The sequence below is a fragment of the Petaurus breviceps genome, unplaced genomic scaffold (genome assembly GCF_028583685.1).
Source record: "Petaurus breviceps papuanus isolate PSGF00001 unplaced genomic scaffold, PetGlider_PUasm1.0 220, whole genome shotgun sequence".
Taxonomy (NCBI): Eukaryota; Metazoa; Chordata; class Mammalia; order Diprotodontia; family Petauridae; genus Petaurus; species Petaurus breviceps.
The window spans coordinates 13544295-13560149 of record NW_027185876.1 but is presented as its reverse complement, the minus strand read 5'-3'; the positions used below and the strand labels follow the sequence as shown (position 1 = coordinate 13560149).

The window sequence follows — 15855 nt, the reverse complement described above, 5'->3', positions numbered from 1 at the left end:
CTCTCTCTCTCTCTCTCTCTCTCTCTCTCTCTCTCTCTTTCTCTTTCCATAAAATGAAATCCAATAAATTTCAAACGAAACCGATGGCATTGAAATAGAACTATGCATTAAATACTTTAAATTAATGTGACCCCTTCCAGTGATATTACAGTAAAACCCTGGTCCTTTCACTATATCCCCTAAGAGGCTGGCAGTTAATCTCGATCAAGAGGGACCTCTGGGGGAGGTGAACTGGGGGAGGGAAGAGGAGAAGGAGGGAATACCGCAGGAGGTGGGGGACGGAGGTGGCGGGTGGAGAGAGATGTCTAAGAAATAATGGTGCTGTAGGGGAGCTGCGCCTGGAAGTTGGTAGGCTATGGGCAGGCGGGTGGTGGGGCGAGAAGGGAGAGGAATTTGATTGCTCAGAGACCGCTTCCGCGGCCCCTTCCTCCTGTACAATTTTCACTTCATCTGCCAACCCAATCCTTTGACCGGTCAACCTGCCACTCTCTTTGGAACGGTTTCCCCCGGTACTTGATCCACAGGTGGAAATCCTCTCAGAGCTTCTAGGCCCCTCCGAGTTCTGTGAGCTTTGCCTCACAGCCCTCACAGTCTACATGACGCTTGCACAACAATTTCCAGGTGTGCCCTAGGCTGGCGCCTTCACAGAGGCTCTCCCGATTTGGAAATGTGTATGAGGCGAAGTCGGGTTTTTCCTGGGAGATTGGACAGAGCATGAGATCAAGTCTCCATTTCTACTTGTATCCCCCGGTTCCAGTGTTGGGAGAACCATTACTTGGTTCCCAGCGGCCGCCGCGGACCTGCTTCTTGCAAAAAGGGAGGCACTAGAAGAATGGTCTCGGGGCTGAGCTGTGTGTTTTCCCAAAGAGACGAGGCAGAGGGGTTGGTGACTCGTTTGAAGGACTTCGGGACAGCAGCGATTAGGTGAAAGGGAGGCGCAGGAGGAGTCGGATAAGGCGAGGCTAGTTTGTGGTGCGGGTCTTTTGGGGCCCTCCAGAGCGTGTATGTGTTAGCCTACAGGGGCAGGCCGGATGGAGATGTGGAAGGTTGGTTCTGGACACGTGGACTTTCTTACACAATGCTAGTGCCGGAGGGAGAGGTTAGAGCTCGTGGAAGGAGCTGAATGAGGTGAACGTCTGGGCCTGTGGTTGTTTTGTTATTGTTATCGCCAGAGTGGGGGGAGAAGGTGCTGTGGTGCCAAGTCTGGATGACCGAGGGGTCTAAGGTGCTGGTCGCAGTTTCCCCTGGAGGTTGAGTTTGAATTTCACTCCTTACGCTATTCTTTTGCCTCTCACTGTTGTCACACTGTCTCGCCGTTTCCTCGGCGCGTCTTGAAGAAGTAGGAGCGACTTGCCCAGGTTTCTGACTCCACGGACATCGATCGATACCTTCTACCCAGCTCACTGACCTTTATAGGACGAACCTCCAAGTGCATGAGTTTGAATGAAGAGCGTGTAGAGGAACCGCGGTCCATCTAAGGACCAAACTTTTGCCAGAGCGTAGATATATTTGGAGAAAGAGTAATGCAGACATGGACAACAGACCTGTTGACACTTCTCTACAATAAAGCTTCAGATACTTTCGAGGGAATCATAGGACTTTCCCGGAGGAGGTAGTGTAGCAAAAATAGGAGAACCAGGAGGAAGAGGGGAAATGGGGGCGGGGGAGGAGAGGGAAAAAGAGAATGGAGAAAAGGAGGAGGAAGAGAGGGAAGATGGGGAGGAGGAAGAAGGGAGGAAGAAAGGAGAAGGAGAATGAAGAAGTACGTAGGAGGAGGAAGACGAAAAGAAAGAAGAGGGAAGGTTAGGCAGGAGGAGGGCGAGGAAGTCAAGAAGGATGTGTCCTAGGTTAGGGTGAATACATCTTGTGTCAAATTTTGGTAACGAGTTTTGACCTGTGAATTTGCTGAGATCAACTACATCACAGAGAACATACTAACTGTTCTGCATGGGTGGTTCAGTGGTAGAATTCTCGCCTGCCACGCGGGAGGCCCGGGTTCGATTCCCGGCCCATGCATTTTAGCATAAATTCTATACCGAGGTGTCCCGTTCCTACCCAACTTCGGAACATTGTATCTCCAGGAAGGAAAGCCTTTCATGGTCACAACCATCAACCCCAGCTTCTCCCACCATGGTCATTACCTTGCGGAGGCCAAAGAAGCCTGTGACTCACTCCTGGACATCAAGAAAAGCCCTCCTTGCTTGGTGCCTAAGGGACCAGGCTTCTAGCAAAAGTTCTTTGCCACTCTTGTTCTGCCTCACCTTACTCGCTGAACCCTTCCCTGGCCCTCACCACTACTTTCCCCGCGCCATTTTGCCAGCTTAGACACTTTGGACGGACTGAAGAGATGCTTGGGATTGGCACTTCATTGCTTTGTTTTCCTTTCTTACTCGGCACTAGGCGAGTTGGTTAAGGGAAATGAGCAACAGAGCAGAGCGTGGCAACCATTTGCAGCTGTGGTAAGTAAGTAAGTAAGTAAGCGGCAGAAGAGGAAAGATCACAAGCTGGAAGTCGGCGAAAAATTATATTCCCTGACTGGGAATCGAACCCCGGCCGCGGTGCTTTCCGAATCCTAACCACTAGACCACCAGGGAGCACATAAGTTGTGTCCTTCCTTGCTTAGCACAACACTGGCCTTCCACATTACTCCCATGTCTGCCCATTTCCCTCTGGGGATCCATCTGACCCACTTCTAACTTCCCTTCGAACCCCTCGTGGTTCCACTGTTATTACCAACCCCGCAGATCAATACATCTGCTCCTCTCTTACACTCTAGTCATTCCCCTAAATGGTGCCACCCCCTGCTTCGAACGTAGAAAAAACCTAAACACACACACACACACACACACACACACACACACAATTCGAATCCCAAACCTCTACCTACTGGATCTCTCCTGGCTTGGTTGGTCCTGAACCCCAGAAGGGAAAAATTCTCCTGGACGTGCTCGAATGAGAGAGAATTCCTCTGCAAATCTTCCAAATTGTCTCACCTGGAGGGTGTGCAACTACTACAAATACAAACGGGCAGAATAGTTTGGGGGGGAGGGGGATGGAGGAATTTAGGCAAAGCCTAAGTCCTGTCCCATTTTACAAACCCTCAGGAAATGGAGGCTCCTTTCTTTCAAGTATCATCTCGGTGGAGACGACTCCTAGATTTTCCTAACCTTTCTCCTGACTTCCAGTATATAATCTCCACCTGCCTATTAGACATCTTGGATGTAGAAGTTCCAATACAAAGCTTAAACTCACCGTGCCCAAAACTGATCTCGTAATCTGGATTCCCTCTCACATCCTCCTCTTTCCCTAACTGGAAAGGGTACCACCAATGGCCTAGGATCCCACGCTGGCAACCCGGGTGCCAGTCTAGCCCTTTTCACTTTTCCCTACCCCAAATTCCCTCCACCCCCTGATAGCCTATAATTATTGAGTCTAGTCGATTCTCCTTCCCAACATTTCTCCCATATGCCTCCCTTTCTCAGTAACATAGCCACCACCCTAGTGTAGGACCTCATCACCACAAACTTAGAATGATATATTAGCCTTCTGGTCGGTCTCTCTGCATCGGAATCCCTTGTCCAGATTTTACTGGAGGGGATGGACTGGAATGCCAGACTATGGGCAGGCCTTGCTTCAAACCCAAATGGGGTCATGAAGAGTCGGACTCGACTGAAAAAAAAAAAAAAAGACGATTTTGCTGATATTAGGAACTCCACTGTCGTTTAACTGAAGTGAAGTGAAATGGGGTGGAGTATTGGGCTGGAGATGCAGCATCTAGCAAGACAACGGAAAGATAAAGGGGATATCAGAGGGGATATAGAAGCTCACTCTTACGTCCAGGTTGGGGAATAGGGCCAGAGAGCTCCAAAGAAGTGTGAAATGAAGGGAGGAGTGTAGCAGAGGGTGTATACAGGAGGAGGCTTCATACCAGGGTGTAGGCATTCAGTAGTGTGGCAGTGTAAAACGCTGCGTTGGCCGGGAATCGAACCCGGGTCAACTGCTTGGAAGGCAGCTATGCTTACCACTATACCACCAACGCTAACACGATGCTCTTTCCTCTATCAAAGCCCAATAAGGGCCCCAACAGTTACACTGTTAATCGGCCTGCTGAGGCCAGCACAAGGGTCCTACCTGAAGCTTTCCATCTCTTTCGCTCCACGTATGAACCGAAACCAGCCCAGAACTCCTTCTGGCTCCTTGACGGCAGCTCTCTTTTGCTCAGTGCCTTCAGACTCACATAGCATTTGGGTCGGAGTCAGGGACTGAAGTACTGGACGGTGGCAGCCTGAGTCCCTTTCCTAGCTGGATCAGGACAACTGTGAGTGGCCGAGGGGCTTCCCTGGCCTCAAAGAGCTCTGGCTGTTACTCTGGCTGTTACTCTGGCTTCTTTTTGGGTTGGAGGTGAGGGATTGACTGGACAAGAGGGGGACCCATCGGCCCAGGCTATGATGTATATGAGACAGAGACGCCCTTGGGTACCTGAAATTGCAAAAGGGCCCCCCTATGTTAGCTACCATGGATGAGACAACAAGAAGGTTGCGTTTGGCGAGGGAAAAATGCTATAGCCGGTTCTTGGCAGCCTAATGCAGCAAAAGCTTCTTTTTGCGTTTGGAGAGACTTTGGTCGCTCTGAGGTGAGTTAGAGGGACAAGGTTGGGGGGCGCGCAAAACGATGATTTAGCCTCCCCGTCGGGGAATCGAACCCCGGCCTCCCGCGTGACAGGCGGGGATATTGACCACTATACTAACGAGGAAGGTTACAAACTCTGTCCACTTGTAGCCTCCAACAGCTCTGAGCGCACACTTGGATCTTTGTTAGTCTCTGGTTTGGGGTTATTTACGTCCCATAGCTTCCAAGCCTTACTGCTTCTCCCTAATCCCCAGTCTTCACATCGACACCCACTCCGAGACCATTTCTTAGCATTGTCTTCCTCTTGCCTTCTTTCTTCTGGTTTTTGCACATGCTTTTCGTTCACTTGTTCCCGTAAATTTTGTTATTTTAGAAAGGCACAGATAGGCTTTTGCAAGTGTTATATACCCCTCCTTAGACGATATCTTCATCATTGCACCGTTGACGGACAGATACAGAGTATGAGATTCTTCTGTTCGTCTGGTCTATTGTATCTCGAAACTACGAGAACTCCGATAAGAACCGAAGCTCAACATTTGACTTGGTTGAACACAAACATTGACTCTCCTTCACCAGGTAGCTCCCCTGCTTACCTCCCAATTCTACAGGAATACTTGGGAGAAGTAACTAACCTTTTTGTTCTGGGGGGCCTTTAAGTCACTCCTCCAATTACCTGATTTGTAACATAGTTGTCTGGTTGTCATCTCCCTCATTAAACAATTAACTCCTTGCTGTATTCCGTGGGATTAGCATATTATCTGGCATATAGTGGATACTTCATACAATTTTACTGATTGACTGAAAGACTGCCTGCACTCAAAAGATTGAATTCATCAGGCTCTTTGTGCATCAGTTTGTCGGAATTATAATAAAGCTGCCCCCAACCCCAATATTCTAACTTCCTTATGGGCCTTACTGAACGGAAGGTGTGTCCATTTGATGGAATCATAGTCATCTCTGCCATAGTTATAACCTCTAGCTAGCCACTGCCCCTGAACTCAATCCTTATATTTGTCACAGAAACAGCAGGTGTGTCCATGCACACAACCACTTCCATCTAATCTGAGACAGGACCACAATAGCCAGCCAATCAGAAAACAGTACAACTGAGCAGGATATGGATCCCAAAACAATAGAAGGAACTTTCCCTAGACAGGCACCTGCCCCAGTAATAGTAAAAGCTGTCCTTCAGGTGCACTTATGATGTAGAAAGGCTTATTATAATATCATCATCATACATACATCCCCCCCCCGATTTTTCTATATGCTTTGTGGATAAAAGCATGCACTGTTTCACTGAACCTGGGACCTCTCTCTTATTACCTAATCCCTTAACAAACCCCTCCTATATTTTAAATATCCATATATTGTTATGCAATTGCATCTTTGCCCCATAAAGATCTCTGACCTTCTCTGATAAGTTGTACATGCCTTCTTGGAACACAGCCTGCTAGACAATAAAGTTCTCAATAAATGCTTTTGCTTGTGTTGGAGATGGTCTGAGTCTGAATTCTTTCCAGACAACCCCCACAACACACCATGAAACTGCAATAACTTAAGTGGGTAACAGTAAATCCGGGCATTTTTGTTGTTCAGTTGTGCCTTCTTTTTCGTTGTTTCCACGACACTGTCCATCTCATTTTCTGTCCTACTCTCTTCCTTTTGCCATCAGTCTTTTCCCAGTGTCAGTCTTTTCCATTGAGTTCTGTCTTCTCATTATGTGACCAAAATATTTAAGCTTCAGCTTCAGTATTTGACCTTCCAGTGAACAGTCTGAACGAATGCCTTTAAGTATAAACTAATTTTGATCTTTTTGCTGTCCAAGGAACTTTCAAAAGTCCTCTCTGGCACCACAGTTTGAAAGTGTTGATTTTGCAGAGCTCAGCTTTCCTTATAGTTCAGCTCTCACAGTCATACATTGCTATTTGGGGACGAGTGGAGAGGTGGGAAAGGGAAGGCTTGTTAGTGAGTGGGGGTGGGGGTGGTGTGCAAAACAAAGGAACCAAAAATAATGGTATAATTTCTAGGTAAGAGTAGTTTCGTGTTGTGTCAAATTTGGGTACTGGGCCCCGTGGCACTAGAACTCTCCATATGTTCATGGAGATCAGAGGCAGAAGAGACCTAAGTGCTGCTCCCCAAATGAGTAATTCAGCGGTAACATTCTTGTGTGCCATGCAGGAGCTCCTTGATTAGATTCCTTATCCAAAGAGACGAGCTTTTTTTTTTTGCTCAAGTCCGCTCCTGAGTATTCAGGCTATCCTTCTGGCATCCACAGGCAGGAGCAGTTTGTTCTGTTAACAATCAATCACATACACCTTGGCTAGCTAACCTTAGCCACCCACCACAGGCCATAGGAGCTGGGAACTCTGGGGCTCTTTGAGATTGACGAAAGCGGTCTCAGTACAAATTAGGTCCATAAGTTTCCAGGGGCAAATTTGGGTCACGGCTCTGGCAAACACTTGCCCTAACTGCAACCTTCCTCATCGGCTCCGCCCGTTCCAGAAGGAATGGGGAACGAATGTTTCCTATTTCTTTTCTGCCACCAGGTCAGGTGAGATGAGAGAAGACAGTAACAGAACGCCGAAGCAGAATGGTTTGTAGTTGGGGGCAGGTTGCAGAGCCCCGAAGAACAGGTGCTGCTCTCCTTGGCTGTGTGTGTGTGTGTGTGTGTGGGGGGGGGGCACCGGCTTCCAGGCAGCGAAGCGGGACAAAATGCTTTCCCTGACCGGGAATCGAACCCGGGCCGCGGCGGTGAAAGCGCCGAATCCTAACCACTAGACCACCAGGGAGAGATGGTTCGGTTGCTTCCCTTACTGGCTGAGCCCAATGCTGGCCTTTTACATCATTTCTTCAGTCTCTTCTGGGATTCCAATGGATTTGCTCTGCTGTGGCTTCCTGTTTCTTTTCTTTCCTGGCCAGTATCAGCTCCACCAACCAGTATGGCAAGAATTACAGAGAAATAACTAGGTCGGGCCCTGAACCCTAAAAGGAGGGAGGCTTGCACATTCAGAGTTTTTCTGTCCTGAATGTGATCAATCAATAGAGAATACACCTCCAAATTCTGTGAGTCCTGTCCAAAACTCATCTCATTATCTTTCCAGTTAAACTGTCCCTTGTCCCAAACTGTAGAGGGTACCACCAATTTCCCAGGTACCTAGGTAGTGTCATGCTAGACTCTTTACTCTCTCTCATTCTCAATTTTTTCCACCTCTCCCATAGCCAATCAACTGTCAACTGCAGTCATTTCTGTCCTCTTAACATTTCTCTTATATACCTGCTGGTTGGTCTCTCAGCTTTAAGCCTCTCTCCACTCTATTCCAACCTCCTCTCTGTTGTCAAATTGATCTATTTTGAAGCCCAAATCTGACAATATCTTTGTTGTTGTTTTTTTTAATATAAATAAACTTCAGTTTCCTATTGCTTCAAGGATCCCATATACAGTCCCCTGGCTTTTAAAACTCTTCAAAACTAGACCCCCTTCTTCCCATTTCAGTATTCTCACTTTCCTCCACATACCCTGAGATGCAGTGACACTGGCTGTCTTGCTGTTCCTTTAAGTAAAGATATTCTACCTCCAGACTCACATCCTTTTCACTGAGTGTCCCTCATGCCTGGAACTCTCTGCCTCCTAGTCTCCCTGGCTTCCTTTAAATCTCAGCTAATGTCTCACCTTCTGCAAGAAATCTTCAGGCCTCATTAATCTTATTAGTCTCTTCCCTCGGAGAATTCCTTCTGCTAATTGTTTGTAACTTCTTTGCTTGTCCTTGTTTACTCATCTTGCCTATGCACTATTGACTTTTTGACACCAGGGACTTGTGTTTTCCCTTTCTTTGTTTCTGGAATGTTATTTAGCGAAGTGCCTGGCACGTAGTAAGCCATTTAGAAATGCTAGATTCTGCCTAGCACTAGGACTAAAGCTTCGCAACTGCTACTTACACCATTCTACTCTCAGAAAAGGAAAAGTAAAGCACGATTTTTTGAATGGAACATCTTTCACAGTTTACACACACACACACACACACACTATATATACATATATATAGTGTGTGTGTGTGAATTCACAATTCACAAAGAATAGTTTTTTGCCTGTCCTTGATAACTTGGAAAGAGTCAAGGGTTTTTTGAGGTTGAAAAAACATTTGAATTCTCCATCTCCCAAGTTTTTGTGGGTTTCTATTAAGCAAATGAACCTGAACCATTATTCTGACTGCTCCTCCAACTGTTCATCAGAAAAGGAAAAGCAGGAAGGGCATTCTAGAAGATTGTGAAAACTTTCAGATTTACTAAAATTCTTCTTCATTCTTATTTGGACCTCTAGGTTTCCTCTGCACCCACATTATCTCTTTCCATACTCCCTCCCTTCCATCCCCATCCTCATATCTTTTCTGTAACTTCCAAATCAACACTAAGATTGTACAATTCAAAAGAATGCCATCAACTTCCCTTAAATCCTTATCCTATTTCCCCATTTCCTATTGTCTTAGTTTCTCCTTGTCAAGTCCTTCTTAGCACCACCATTATCCCCTAAACTCCATTTCTTTAAAGAGTACAATCTCTACCTCCCCCATCTCCAAGTATCATCCTTTTCTGTCCCTCTTCGAGTCTCAAACTGGTTCCACAATAAATTTATGATATTGCATAAGTAATTTGGTCCTGACTATTGCAGCCCCATCATACTTCTATTCCTTCAAGATTGTTTCTCTATCACAATGTGTACTCTTATTGTGCCAGATCCTCTCTCTTCAGACTTCCTGTACCCCCTGAAGCATTTCCTCCCCTATAGAGGAGCTGTCTGACTTTATGGAGATCATTCCATCAGCCAGCACCTTTGACTCCATCACTCCATACCAAAAAAGCTTCCTTTTCCTGCCTTCTTCCATTCTCTTATTTTGCTGGATGGATGACATGGGCCTTCCTATTTGATCCCATCTCCTGCTGTCTCCTTTGAGAACTTTTCCCCTCCAGCTTTCCCTTTCATTTTCAATCTCTCCACAAACTTCTTCCTCTTTTAACTTTTTACCTTCTAGTGAGCAGCCTCCCTCACTGTCAACTAAACTTGTCTTGACCTTCCATTCCCTTAATCTGTGGGATTACACCTCTTTTCCTTACAGCCAGATTCTTTGCCAGCATGGTCTAGGTTAGGTTCCTCCATTTCCTGATCTCCCACTCACTTTGGAATCCCATTGTAATCTGGTTTCAGATGCCTAATCTGGACCCAGTCTGTCCTTTCTGGAGCCACTAAAGACCTCTTAACTGAGTACTCAGTCAACTAAAGGTGTTTGCCTCATTCTCCCTGACATGGGGATTTCTCTTTGCCATGATCCATCTAGACTAGTTCTCCTCCATTGTTGTCTGGGACATTGTAATGTTAGAGAGACAGAGACACTGTAATCTGTCTCTGTTAGAATCTGTCCCTTTCTCTCTGTCTCTCTCTGATTTCCTGACTCTCCTTCTTTCTCATTCTGTCTCTGTGGTAGGCTTTTCCAGGCCATATTCTTCCTCCAACTTGTCCCCTAAGTTTGGGCATGCTCTCTACCCAGGCTCTAGTCTTGGTGTTCTTTCTTTGGTGATTTCAGGATTTCAGATGACTCCTAAATCTAAATCTAATCTCCTCCAAACTCCAGTCTGTTTTTTTTTTTATTTTCCCTTTTTGGAGGGGGGAATTCAGAGCAGTTGGGGTTAAGTGACTTGCCCAAGGTCACACGGCTGGCTAGTAAGTGTTAAGCATCTAAGGTCAGATTTGAATTCAGGTCTTCCTGACTCCAGGGCTGGTGCTCTATTCATTTCACTGCCTAGCCACCCCCAGTCAGTTTTTTTTTTTTTTTTAAGCCACTTATTGCACAAAATCTCTGCCTGGACTTCCCCAAGGCTTCTGAAGGGTAACACGTCCAAAACTGAGCCATATCCTCTGGGTCTCAATCCTCCTCTAAGCTTCTCCATTTCTATCCATGGAATCATTTCCCTTCAGATCATCCAAATTCACATCCTTGGCATCATCCTTGACTTTCCCCTTTCCTGAATTCCTATGGCACCAACCATTTACCAGCTCTTACCTACCCCACCCCCATTACATCTGTCCCATTCTATGGATGGAGGAACCCCTGCCAAGACTCATATTCAAGGCCTCTTAATATCTTGCCTAGACTACAGCAAGAGTCTCAAAACTGGTCACTCTGACTTCACTCTCTTCTACAATTGTATATATTTTTTCACGGATGTTGCTAAAACGCAGACTTCAACACGGTGAATTATATCTTCTCTCTCTCTCTCTCTCTCTCTCTCTCTCTCTCTCTCACACACACACACACACACACACACACACACACACACACACACCAAAAAACATACCAAACATTATTCAGTGCCCTTCAGGAGCTCCATATTGATGCTAAGATAAAGTACTGAATCCTTAGCCTAGCGTTGGAATTCCTTCCTAGTAGGATTCCTTTATCTCCCCTTCTGGTTCGATGTCCTATACCTTCCATCCTCAATCTCTCCATTGCTGTCAAATTGGCTTGCTTATTGTTCCCCATGGGTCACATGCATATCTGGGTCTCTCAGGCATTGTATATGTGGTTCTCACCTAAGATGGAGGGTTTCTGCATCTCATTCTCTCCTAGACTCAGATGGGAAAGAACTCCCTTAGTGCCTTCAAAGCTCCCCTCGGGAGCGATCTGTTTGCTACAAGGGGCCACTTAGAGTTTTAGAGCTGGAAACATCCTTAGAAGCCAAAGATCGTCATCCTCCCTCACCCTTTGGAAATAGTGAAAGTGAGACTCCGACTTGTTAAATGCCTTGCCCAGAAGCACCTAGTAAGCGGCTGACAAAGGATTGGAGGTCAGTGCTTCGGGACTCCAAGTTCAGGAGCCTATAGAGAAAGTCACGTTATTATTAGCCTCATCTTCCCTTCTCACTTCCCAGCCCTTTTCTTATTCATGCATTCTTGCAGTTTGTGAAATAAAAAGGCATAGATAGACTTTGGGGATAGCAGAGGATGCGGGAGGGGTCGGTCAGGTGAGGGTGGATACCATGCGACTCTTTGGACCCCGCAGTGAGACGTTGGAGAAGCTGTGCCCTAGAGAGATCGGCAGGAAGGCGCGCAGAGTGTATGGAAGAGTGGATTTGGACTTTCGGACTTACTTGGACATTGCTGATGCTGGTGTGAGAAAAGGAGGGCCTGGAGAAAGCGAAGTCCTGTTGGAAGGATCTGGGCTAAATGGACTATCAGGTCTGAACTCTCTGTACTGTGGAAGCTCAGGGCCGAAGAATAGAGGGAGGAGTTACGCTAGAGTGGAGTCAGGATGGCCGAGCGGTCTAAGGCGCTGCGTTTAGGTCGCAGTCTCCCCTGGAGGCGTGGGTTCGAATCCCACTCCTGACAAATATCTGGCTTGTGGTATCCTCTGACTTCCTGGGAGAGAGAACTCCCCAGACCCAGACTCCTGGGACACAACCCATTGCTCTTCACTGAAGGAGTCACATACAGTGTGATAAGAGTTGTGACCAAATTAAATTTTTTTTTTTTTTTTTTTTTTTTTTTTGCCGGAGAGGATACTGGAAGAGAAATTCACAGGCTTCACACCTTCTTCAATCCTCTCTTACCAATACAGCTTCGGATATTAATCTTCGGGCCATCTACTCGATTTTCCCAGGGAAGGAGGAGGTGTAGGAGCCATGGGGAAGAAGGACAAGGGAAAGGAGTGTGTAAGAGGAGGAAGAGAAAGAAGAGGAAAGTTTAGGAGAGAGATGATGAGGATGGAAAGGTGAACGGCAATGCTTCTAGATTAGAGTGAACACATGCTATTTCCAATTTTGGGCTCAGGGCCTGGGCCACCAAAAGAGTATTTATTGAGATCAGAAGTGGAGTGGAAGACGACTTTTTGCAGGTTGCATGGGTGGTTCAGTGGTAGAATTCTCGCCTGCCACGCGGGAGGCCCGGGTTCGATTCCCGGCCCATGCAAGTATAGCTTTTAAAGTCCCACCGAGGACTCTCCCCTATCCCACCCGGGCATCTTTTGGACTCCTGAACACTGGACTATTGCATTTCCAGGATAAACTAGTACGTATTCCTTCAAACTACCTTCCACTCCTTGCCTTCTCAGCCTCTATGCCTCCCTCAGATTAGGAGACCAGAGAAAATTTTGACTCTTGGGCCCTAGGACAGCAAAGAAAGCAGTCCCCCACAGGCTTCCAGAACATTTAAATGCCAAGGCCTCTGGCAAAAATTAATCTTGTCCACCCTACTGCCTCCAACCTTCCTCCCCGGAGGCGCGGCAGAGGTCTCCCGTGTCTGGATCGCACTCCCCTTTGTCTCAGATGGGAAGAATCCCAACGTGCTTTCCACAGCTCAGTTTGGATGCCACTTGTTCGCTCTAATATTAAATTTAAGGTTGGAAGCATTCTTAGACGGCAACGATTCTCACTCCCCTCAGCCTGCCCCATCCCTTTGGAAATAAGGAAAAAGACTTAGGTTATTACTTTGCTTAGGATTACCTCCGTTATAAGTGCCCGAGGAAAGATCGCCACCCAGGGCTTTTTGATTCTAAGTTCAGGGGCCTATCTAGGACAGTAACTCACTGTTTTTTTGTACATACTCCTCCGCGCTCCTGAACATTTTGTTGCACTAGAAGGGCACGGAAAAGCTTTCACAAGTGATACTCCTATTAGACGATAGCCACGGGATCCCCCCCCCCCCATCACTCCTCAGATTACCTCATTTGTACTTAATTGTGGTTTCCCTTATTAGACAGTAACTGCTCCTTATCAGCAGAGACTTTCTTTTACCTTCCTTTGCATCCCAGGCTCTTAGTACACTGTAGGCACACGTCTATTGATTGACTGACAGACTGATAGATACCCCAAATCATGAACTCACCAGTCCCTTTGTGTCGGTTGAGTGTGTAACAGACCAAACGGGAGGCCAGAATCTCCATCTTTGGAGGGAATGTTCTAATGGGTGAGATCCCAGATCCTTTGTAATGTTTAAGTATGCATTCTATGCCATGCTGCCCTCCAGCATGAAATTTTCTTGAACTGGAAGGTCTCTCTTTTCTCTTGTTCTTCCAAAGACCATGACACCTAACTTGGTACCTTGCAAAGGCTAAGCACTGGGTTTAGGCTCAAGTGAAATGAATTGAAGTTTTGGGCTGGAGAGGTAGCATCCATCTGACAACGGGAATAAAAGGATGAGAGAGGACAAAACACGCCCGGGGGCCTCCAACGAGCCGAGGAATCAAGAAGGGGACATGGCAGGGGGGAAGTGCAGAAGTCATTCATGTCTGTGTGTAGGGCTAGGATATGTGGCAAGAGAGTGGTGTAGGAAAGTTACTTTGGCCGGGAATCGAAACCAGGTCAAGCGCGTGGAAGGCAGCTATGCTCACCAACACACCAACAACGCAGACACCCTATGTGGTTTACTCTGCTGGAGCTCTGAGAGATCCAGGCTGCCCTCGGGCTGATCTCTTGGGGCCAGCACAAACGGCACGCCTGTACCTACACTCACTCCAGGGCTAGCTCTCTCCTTGAGCTGAGGCCAGCCCGGAGCTTCTCCTGGCAGCCACTCTCCTTGCCATAGTCATCAGTCTGGGCGGGGCTTTTGTTATTTCTGCTGGAGACTCAGCCTGTTGCTGCCGGAACTCAGTCACAGCTCTCATGACCCAGATAATCCAGCATCTCCGCTTCGTTGCTTTGGCATCGGGTCAAGACAGCAGCTCATGTGGGTGGTATGGTAGTTGAAAAGAGAACTCAGCACACATCGTGCAGGCATGAGCACTTGAGTCCTCCAGCTTTTTGGGAGGCGCGGGACAGGCGGCGAGATAGAAGTGAACCAAGAACACTCCCTTAGGACAGGGCACTCTGGAGTCTCTTTTGTTGTGGGTGCATAACCGCAGTGGGACGATCCCGGAACTTCTGTGGGTCGGTTTGCCTCCCTCAAGTCCTGACCCAACCTTCTACGTCGGCGTAGGTGCCTTTGAGCCACCCCCCACCCTCACCCCGTCCTTGCCAGGAAGTTCTCTTCCTCCTACTTTTAAGTCGGGTAGTATCTGCACGTGTTTCTCTGTGCTTGGCACTGAGCTATGGGGATGAAGGCTATGCACCACCTGCAAGCGAGAGGGCGAGGGTTCGGAGACTGGACAGTAGAGTAGGGCTCTGGACCGCCCAGGTCTTGATACAAGCTTCTGGGGCTCTGGGCCTCCGTACTCCAGCCCCCTCTCCGGCTAAAGCAGACGTGCTGTTAGTTATCCAAAGGTTTCCCCTGGGGACATTCGGTGCAGATCCCTGACTTTGGCCTTGGTTTCTTTAAGTAGAAGGACTAGGCAAGAGGGGGACACTAGGCCACAGCTATAACACTTTCAAGATAAAGACCTTGGGTGCCTATGATTGGGAAAGGTTTGTGAGTGGGCAACTGGGGTAGCCATTGTGTGGCCTCCACAAATTCTGCCTCTGGCTAAGTCTGGGGGAAAGAGTCATTCTACTGCCACAAAGGTCTCTTCTACATTTGGAGACATTTTGGTGGCTTGGAGCTGAGCTTTGGCCAGTGGAAAAGTCAGGTTTGTTGATATGGTTTGTGTACAAACCCTGGGTCTCCCACGTGACAGGTTTACTTACCACTTATTAACATACTTACCAATATACTAATGAGGAAGATGGTGTGTGACTTTCTGCTGCCCTTATTCCAGATGCACATGCACACTTCCCTCTATCTGCCATTCTCTGCTTTATGCTTGTTGTGTCCCTCAGCTTCAGTGTTTCACATAGCTGGAAAGCTTCTTTCTCCTTCCCCTGGCTTAAATGAATCATGGTTGCAGTTAGGGGCATATAATTTAAGCTTATTGCCATTGCAATTAGGTGAAAGAAACTCACAAATGTCCTCCCTAAGTCAATAATGATATGCGTAGAAAGCTAACTGTAGACTTGGTCTTGGTTGAACATCTTACTGTTTTAGTTACATTCCGCAAGTTTCAGGTCTCTCCCTCCTTGAGTAGTTTCAGTAAAAAACATAAAGATAATTTAAGGACGAATGTTCTGCTTGCTGTCCCTCGATGCTTCTCCAAGGACTCCTAGATCCCCTAATAAAGCTTTTGGGCAGATCAGTCTGGCTTTATCTACTTCTTTCCTAGGAATCCTTGTGTCCCAGCGGTGGATAGACAGCACTACCCCCACTTCCTATGCTTACTTTAAATGTCTCTCATTCTAATTTTACCTCGAAAGTTACCTGCATGACTGTCA

At 47.1% G+C, this 15855-nt stretch overlaps 6 non-coding genes across 6 annotated transcripts; 3 read left to right on the top strand and 3 right to left on the bottom strand.

Moving 5' to 3' along the window:
- The first annotated feature begins 1945 nt into the window (after positions 1–1945).
- On the top strand, positions 1946–2016 carry TRNAG-GCC (transfer RNA glycine (anticodon GCC)). The gene has a single exon. It is a non-coding gene; the product is annotated as a tRNA-Gly (tRNA).
- A 1951-nt stretch (positions 2017–3967) lies between these two features.
- TRNAG-UCC (transfer RNA glycine (anticodon UCC)) lies at positions 3968–4039 on the bottom strand. The gene has a single exon. It is a non-coding gene; the product is annotated as a tRNA-Gly (tRNA).
- Positions 4040–4681: 642 nt separating this feature from the next.
- On the bottom strand, positions 4682–4753 carry TRNAD-GUC (transfer RNA aspartic acid (anticodon GUC)). Its single transcript has one exon. It is a non-coding gene; the product is annotated as a tRNA-Asp (tRNA).
- Positions 4754–7346: 2593 nt separating this feature from the next.
- Positions 7347–7418, bottom strand: TRNAE-UUC (transfer RNA glutamic acid (anticodon UUC)). The gene has a single exon. It is a non-coding gene; the product is annotated as a tRNA-Glu (tRNA).
- A 4506-nt stretch (positions 7419–11924) lies between these two features.
- TRNAL-UAG (transfer RNA leucine (anticodon UAG)) lies at positions 11925–12007 on the top strand. Its single transcript has one exon. It is a non-coding gene; the product is annotated as a tRNA-Leu (tRNA).
- A 508-nt stretch (positions 12008–12515) lies between these two features.
- Positions 12516–12586, top strand: TRNAG-GCC (transfer RNA glycine (anticodon GCC)). Its single transcript has one exon. It is a non-coding gene; the product is annotated as a tRNA-Gly (tRNA).
- Positions 12587–15855: the final 3269 nt, after the last annotated feature.